Source organism: Hypomesus nipponensis, chromosome 7 (genome assembly GCF_054491055.1).
Source record: "Hypomesus nipponensis isolate SF chromosome 7, ASM5449105v1, whole genome shotgun sequence".
NCBI lineage: Eukaryota > Metazoa > Chordata > Actinopteri > Osmeriformes > Osmeridae > Hypomesus > Hypomesus nipponensis.
The window spans coordinates 12898914-12906693 of NC_140367.1; the positions used below are offsets into that span (position 1 = coordinate 12898914).

General features: G+C 37.3%; 1 long non-coding RNA gene across 2 annotated transcripts; it reads left to right on the forward strand.

The window, feature by feature from the left end:
* The first annotated feature begins 344 nt into the window (after positions 1-344).
* On the forward strand, positions 345-5264 carry LOC146276865 (uncharacterized). Of its 2 annotated transcripts, XR_014762426.1 has the most exons (4): positions 345-1714; positions 2010-2080; positions 2212-2339; positions 2437-5264. It is a non-coding gene; the product is annotated as an uncharacterized LOC146276865 (long non-coding RNA). The 2 variants fall into 2 exon arrangements; XR_014762425.1 differs by having other exon boundaries at positions 396-2080.
* The last annotated feature ends 2516 nt before the right edge of the window (positions 5265-7780 follow it).

The following is a 7780-nucleotide window of genomic DNA, read 5'->3' on the forward strand; positions in this document are numbered from 1 at the left end:
TGGGTGCAGTGTGAGACGGGCGGCAGTCAAAGGCAGTCTCCACCTGTAATTTGGCTTTCTTGCCCTTGGCCTTGGCTAAACCACACTCTGCCTAGCATCAAAATCTTAGCTCCATGGCCCAGCTCCGAAACTCAGGGGTGGACAATTCATTTTGACAAGGTGCCACATGAGAAACGTAATGTGTTGGAGGGCCGCATCAACAATAACTTGAACTTAATTCTGCTCACTATTCATTTTCCCCCATTGTAAAGAAGATTAAAGTATATATTTTGATTAGCTGCTACTGGTTATCAGAATAATAAGGATATTCTGTAAATATTTATATAAATAATTTACATGTTGGTAAAATAGGAAAAGACCATCAAAGTAACAGTAAAAAAATTAAATAATCATTACATCAGTGTTTCATTTAAAAAAATGGGGTGTTAATATTCCAGAGTTAACTTATTAAAACCCATAGAGAGTATTTTCAACAATGTGGAGAGTAACGGCGCTCTAATGGTGTCGTTAAAAGGCAGTGTTAAATTCTGCAGACCTGAAGTGAAAAAAATCTACTCTTGAGAGTGTTAATTTCGCGCCACTGCTGAGGTTTAACCGCGTGGACAGTTGCTACTTCGTCATTTTGAAAACGGCTGTGACTGAGGAGCGCATACTTTGTCGGTAAGTAATGTTATAGTGTCGTAAATAAATAGTACATTTTGCAAAGTACCGTACGTTTTTAATAGTATTTATGCTAACTGAAGTATTAACACATGTTAGTCTTATCCAACGAGACTAGCGTTAACGTCGAGCTCCAATGTGACGGTAGCAGTTGAAAGTTAGCCTAGTTAGCTAGCTAGTTAGTGCTAGTACTACTGTAGCTCTGCTCGAGTCTTAGCCTATAACTGAGCAAACGTTCTGAGCTAACTTAAGCTAAATTAGGTAACGTTATCATAAATTAGACGGGACACAAATTAGTTGTCACAATTGTCCGCAGTCAGGCAAATGCTAAAACGTTAAACCTAGCTCTAGTACTGTTGTAGCTAACTTAATTATTCTTCAGAGATCTGTGAGGTACTGTACAGTAGCTGTACTGTATTAGCTAGCAATAATAGCTGCAGGCAGCGTGTCAGCTAGTATTGCAAATAAAGTAACGCTACCTCAGTAAATAATAGGTAAGTTAAATAGCTTTTATGTTTTTGCCTGCATATGTCTGCAAAGGACTCTGCACACAGCCTCGGATGGTGGATTGCGCGAGTAGTGAGCTAGTTGGCAACCTTCAATGCTAGAAGTTGAAGTTAGAATGTGTTGACTAACTAGCTTCTTCACATTGCTGAGAAGCTAATTTTCACGTTGCTGTGAAGCTAAAGAGTCATGATGACATGCGGCCAAAATGAGCAACTTGAGCTATTCTTAACTTGGCAACCAAGTTGGCTAGCTTTCCCAACATTACATATGACTTTATCATAGAGTTAGCTTATTGACCTTCAATGTTGACATATTTAGAATTTGTGGCTCCAGATAATTTTACCTTCACATTCATTTAATGTAGCCTATTCTAGAGTCCAGCTTAAGTCTGTCTACTGTGATGTCTCTACTGTGCAGTGCATTACTGGTTAATGATTACTTTGGAAGTTTTTTAACAGATGCAAAATGTTGCTGCGAGTTCAGTTTGGTGTAGAACAAAAGTACGTCAAGCTGTCAGAGCTGACATTTGATGCTTTCTTGCAAGAAGGTGTGTACATTATTTCAAGAACTATTCATTCCTATTACAAAGTTTGATTAACCATGACTTTTAAACTAATTAAATCAACACTGTTTTTACAATTACATTTACATCTTCAAAAGATAGTCAAAAACATTTGAATGAGCAATTTATTTTGTATTTTTTACCTGAAGTAATTGTTGACCTTTTATTGTCTTTGGAAGGATATACTCTGCTATCAGAATGTGTTTAATGGTGCAATCCTAATTGATATACAGTATACATGCTTCATTCAATGACCAGAAAACATAATTTTTGTTATCAGTGTTCACAAAATTACCACAGAACTCTTGGATTTGATGCGCAATGCTGAGTCAGCTGTGGAGACTGAGAATGGTATGATTACTGTTTGATCTTGACATTACTGTGTTAATCTATGCACACATTTTTTTTTGTAATGGTGCTAATCCTCAATTGAATATAATTGTGGTATTATGTGAACTTAACACTGGTTTACTGATCAATAGGCTGGGACTGTGACATATCTGCCATCCTGCTGCTGCTACATTTGCTACCACCAGCTGCACAAGGGCGAAAGAGGCCAGGAAAGATGTCTGCATCTCAAGCAGCAGATAAGCTCATAAGATTTCAAAAGGTACATTGAAATATTGTGTGAAAATCATCTCAACCTCATAATCACTATGAGATCTGATGTATAGTTACTAAATACTTCTATTTAATATCTCCTCTAGGTTGGAACCAGTGTGCAGCAGCATCTAGATGGCATCACCCAAAGCAGTCAGCCCTACCTTCTTGCCCTTGGATCTACAAGGAGCTGCATCCACTCCTACTTCATTGTGGTTGACAAGCATGCGCTACCATGCAAAGCGACAGGTTAAGTGGGAGCCTTTGACAAACTATTTAAGGCCCATTTCGTCTTTGGTACGTCATACAGTCCTTGCCTGAACAACTTTTTCACTTTTTTGCAAACAACCATCTACAACATTGACATGGGGAACACAAAGGAGACCCCCAGAGTTGCTGAGTTAAGAGCAAGACTAGTAAGATAAAACCATGAGGTGTTTTCTTTGCAAAATATGCCATAGAGGTCCAAACAGTCTCATCCAGCACCTTAAGGTAATCCATGGACTATGTACAGGGAGGACACTCAATCTGAAATGTGGTCAAGTGGGATGTTCACGTTCTTTTGGTAGCTTTTCTGGTTTAAGAAAGCATCTTAACAAGTGTCATGTATGCAATTCATTTGATTCTGCAGAAGATTCTTCACAACACCAAAGTACCATTGACACTTGTAATGCCACTAATATTGAAGTGTCGACTGAAAATGTAGAGTCTGTGTCAGAGGTATTTTCGCCAGGCATTGTAAATAGTTGTGCATCTGTAATTGCTGATCTAAAGGTAGCAGGTGTAAGTCAAAGTGTTGTCAATTCTGTTGTGATTTCTATGGAAGAAATTGTCCAAGATATCCATCAGCATGCTAAAGAAACTGTCATTAAGCATGTATTTTCTGATGAAAGACAAAATGAAATGTGCAAAAAGTTTGAGGCATGTTTTGAGGAATTAGAGAATCCTTTTACAGTTCTAAATTCAGAATACAAGCGATCAAAATATTTGTCAGACAAGTGGGAAACGGTAGAACCTGTCGAATGTGTTATTGGCTCCAGATTCGACACAAGACGAAACAAACAGACTGGAACATATGAAAGTAGTTCAGGATAAATTCATGTATGTTCCAATTTTATCTACATTGCAGTCAATTTTTAAAAGTCAACATGTTGCAGGAATGTTGCAAAGCTCAGGAACTGGCAACTCAAGACTTGGAGATATTTGTGATGGTTCATTTGTTAAGAACCACCCACTGTTCTCAACAGAAAGGCACACTGTGCAGATCCAGATGTTTTATGATGATTTTGAGGTTGCAAACCCTCTGGGCTCGAAGCGAGGTATTCATAAATTGGGTGGTATATATTTTACTTTAAGGAACTTCTCTCCAAAATGGAATTCTTGTTTGTCTAATATCCACCTGTGTGCCTTGTTTCATGTTCAAGATCTGAAACGGTATAGTTTTAGTGAAATTCTTGCTCCTATTGTTCGAGATATTAAAGTTTTGGAGAGTGATGGGATTGAGATTCCTTTATACAGTGGTCGTGTACGTGGCAGTGTAGTACAGGTTACTGGCGATAATCTGGGTTTACATGGTTTGTTTGGTCTGGTGGAATCTTTTAACGCAAGGTACTGTTGTAGGTTTTGTTTAGCAGAAAAAGATGACTTTCAGACAGAATTCTCTGAAGATTGTTCCAAGATAGTGTTGCGTACCAAAGAAAACTATACTGCTCACTGTCAAGAAATGACCAGGAATCCATCTCTTCTTTATGTTTTTGGTGTGAAAAGACCATGTTTATTGAACTCCTTAAAGTATTTTCACACAACAGAGAACTTTTCAGTTGATGTGATGCATGATGTGTTAGAAGGGGTGGCCCAGTACGAATTGAAGTTGTTATTTTTGTATTTGAAGGAAAAGCATTTAACATTAGGAGAATTGCATTTAAGAATACAAAGTTTTGATTATGGATTCATGGAGAGAAACAATAAACCAGTGGCTGTGAATTTATGTGAAGGATCCAATGATCTGGGACTGAATGCAGTTCAGTCATGGTGCCTTCTGAAGAATGTTGCCCTTATCTTTGGAGACTTGGTAACTTCTACTGACCAACACTGGGAACTACTTCTTTTGCTACTTCAAATAGTAGACATTATATTCTCTCCCATGTTATCTAAAGGTTTATGCGTTTACTTAAAACATTTGATTGTGGAACACCAGAAACTGTTCAAATTGTTGTTGCCTCAGAAGAAACTTTTACCAAAGCACCATTTTCTTATCCATTATCCCCTCTGCATACAAAAAATTGGACCTGTTCTTCATAGTTGGTGTATGCGGTATGAAGGCAAGCATTATTTTTTCAAAAAACAAATTAAATCGTTTAAAAATGTTACTAAAACATTGGCAGAAAAACATCAGAATTATATGGCACACCATTGGCAGTCTTTAACAACTTTTAATTGCTTAGACATAGGTCCAGGGAAAATGGTGTCTTTAAACATGGTAAAAGGAGGTTGTGAAATTGCTATGGCAATGCAGGTGCCCAGCAGCACTCAGGTTCTTAAAGTGCATTGGGCTAAATATCACGGGTATGTTTATCGCCCACATCTTGTTATCTGTGGAAAAATTGAATCTGAAATACCTCAGTTTTTTGAAATTGAATCTGTTGTTATATTGCATGAAAGATTGTTATTGCTCACTCTGCCTTTAGCTACTGTAGCTTTTCAGGAACATTTTCATGCATATGAAGTGACCAGGTCAAAACATGGTTTTCTTTACTTCTATGTTGATAACTTACTTTATCATAGGCCTTTTGACATACAAATGTCATATGGAACGAACGACACAGCTCTATATGTGGTTCCATATTGCTTTCTCTGGTGAGCATGATTTCTGATGTAATTGATGTCAAAATAGCCTACAGTTACAATAAATACTGGTATGGTTATCTGTTTGCTTCTTATCTTCATTACATTACAGTAATTCAATAACACTGTCATGCCATTGCGTTTTAAAATAACACTATGTATATATACAAGAAAATCATACAAATCAATATTTTGTACATTTCAGTGTTAATTTTAACACTTTCCTTGTGATATATCCACTCTGAAAAGTGTCAATATATTACTCAGAGGAGTGTGATTAAACCACAGTGTTAAATATGTGTACACATTTCAGTGTAAATTCTAACACAATTTTGAGTAGAATTAACTCTGAAAAATTAACACTGACCAAAGAGTAAATTTAACACTATTTTCGAGTGGGACCAAATATTATCTGAAACAGAGTTAAATTTAACTCTGTAGGTGTTGAATTAGCACTCTTGTTTTTACTGGTTATCAGAATAATAAGGATATTCTGTAAATATTTATATAAATAATTTACATGTTGGTAAAATAGGAAAAGACCATCAAAATAACAGTAAAAAAATTAAATAATCATTACATCAGTGTTTCATTTTATTTGTAACTAGTTAATCTTCACCAACACTGAAAAGTTGTTTTGCAGTATTTTAAAGATATGCAATTGATCAACTTTATACAACAAGCAATACTTTTTTTTCAGTTCATTTTGTTCTGTGAGAGGAATCCAGTGGGCTTGAACAAGTGCATCAAAATCTGGCTGAATGTTTGAGGTGGACATACGAAAAACAGCTGACAGATGATGATCCGGGTCTGCAGCTTTCCCATTTCCTGCCGGACCATTCAAATATGTGAAGCTTTGTTCCTATGGTTCCCGCCTTTATATCTTCGCTGTCCAATCACCGATTTTATTTCTGAAAACTGCCAGATACTCATGACAACTTAAGCTCAAAGTACATATCATTAGTTAAGGGGTTACTGGGAGGGGGAAAACATTTATCGTCAGCAACGGCAGCCATTGTTTTCCGAGGCGAAGCCAGAGCGGAGACCATGGGAGATTGCCTACAGTGTTAGATTTACAGCTTCAAATTGAAATCGGAGACGATATTATGAGTAAAGACAAGTTTCTTAATATGTGTTGTCAATATCGTCAATTAAAAGTCTAAACTTCCTTACGAAGAATTTGTTTGTGGGAGTGAAGCGAGTTTTTTCAGGAAAGAATGACGTGTCCGGCTTGGCCGTTTGTGACAGGCAGCTATGACGGTAGTATCACTGTTTAGCTTCGATTTGAGCAGATTTCAAAAAAACTTGGAAAAACAACATTAACTAGCTAGATTATGTACACTGTAAGCTAAATGTACATGCCTTGTTTGGCCAATTCGGTTGATTGTGAAAGAAACTCAAATGTTTTTTTAGCCTGGCTTCCAGCCCAACTTCTCCCCGCCCACAAAAAAATGTGGTCGGGAAGTTGGGTCTGTAGGGTCTCATATTGGGGAACAACTACAGAAAACCAGGATCTTGGCGTACCAATGAAATTCCCAGGGCGGGCTTTATACGATGATGGACAGATGATCAACTGTAACGTAACGTAATCACCCACGTCACAAGAGCGCTTAAGTTGAATTTGTTTTAAACAAACAACATATTACGTTGCTCTGATTGGTTGTAGGTCTATCCAATTGAGCGAAGAGGCATTTGTTTTCCAGGCTCGTTTGAAACACGCCCCGTAGTCAAAGTCCAACGGAGAGTTCTCAGACTCATATTCTGACTAGAATTATGAGTATGACAACGTCAGGATAACGTTTTTTAGTTATCGAGAGGAGTATCCAGCCATAGCGCTAGCTACTTTTGGGGGAAGATAATTCCGGTTTCCCCTATGTCTCCACTAGTCACTAGAATGGTCATAACTTTTAATCAAAATATGATATTTCTAATCTGTTTTGTGTTCTACATTGCCCACAGATTTGTGGATAATCCACCTACTCAAAGTTTTTTACCATCTTGTAATTAAAGTGGTTAAAAATTAAGTTGTCTGATGAGGTATGGTGGATGGAGAAGTTTTTGTAAAACATGGCTGCCTGAAACCACCTTGATAAAATATGATTTGCCTTAAGTAATCATATTTTTTCACATCATAAAAACCCCATAGTTCTCCTCTTCAATATGATGTAACCCCCAGGGTTATTTTATGTGTGCACAAATATTAATAACCCCTAACATTTACTGTAAAACATATGTTCACCTTTAGTGAGTCATATCCACATTCCTTACAGGTTTTACAATCCGTATTAGCGCCCTTATCGTGTATTCTAAAAATTCTATTATTTACTACTACCAGTAAAATTGTATTGTGTTTGGTCAATGAATGTGTCAATCAAAGGCAATAGCAAAATTGCACTTAGTAATTGGTTGCCTGTTAATTTTTGGTAGGGCGGAAGTTACGCCCTGGTTGACAGGCACTGTACATAGGTTATGTTTTTGTTCTTTTCTCCCTCTTGAGACGCGACCGCTCACGAGAGAAGCTGGACGGTTAGCTCTCGTGGTGCGTCAACTGAAAGAACCAGCAACATAGCTTCGATGCCTATTGTATAAGCTAGCTACACCTAGTTT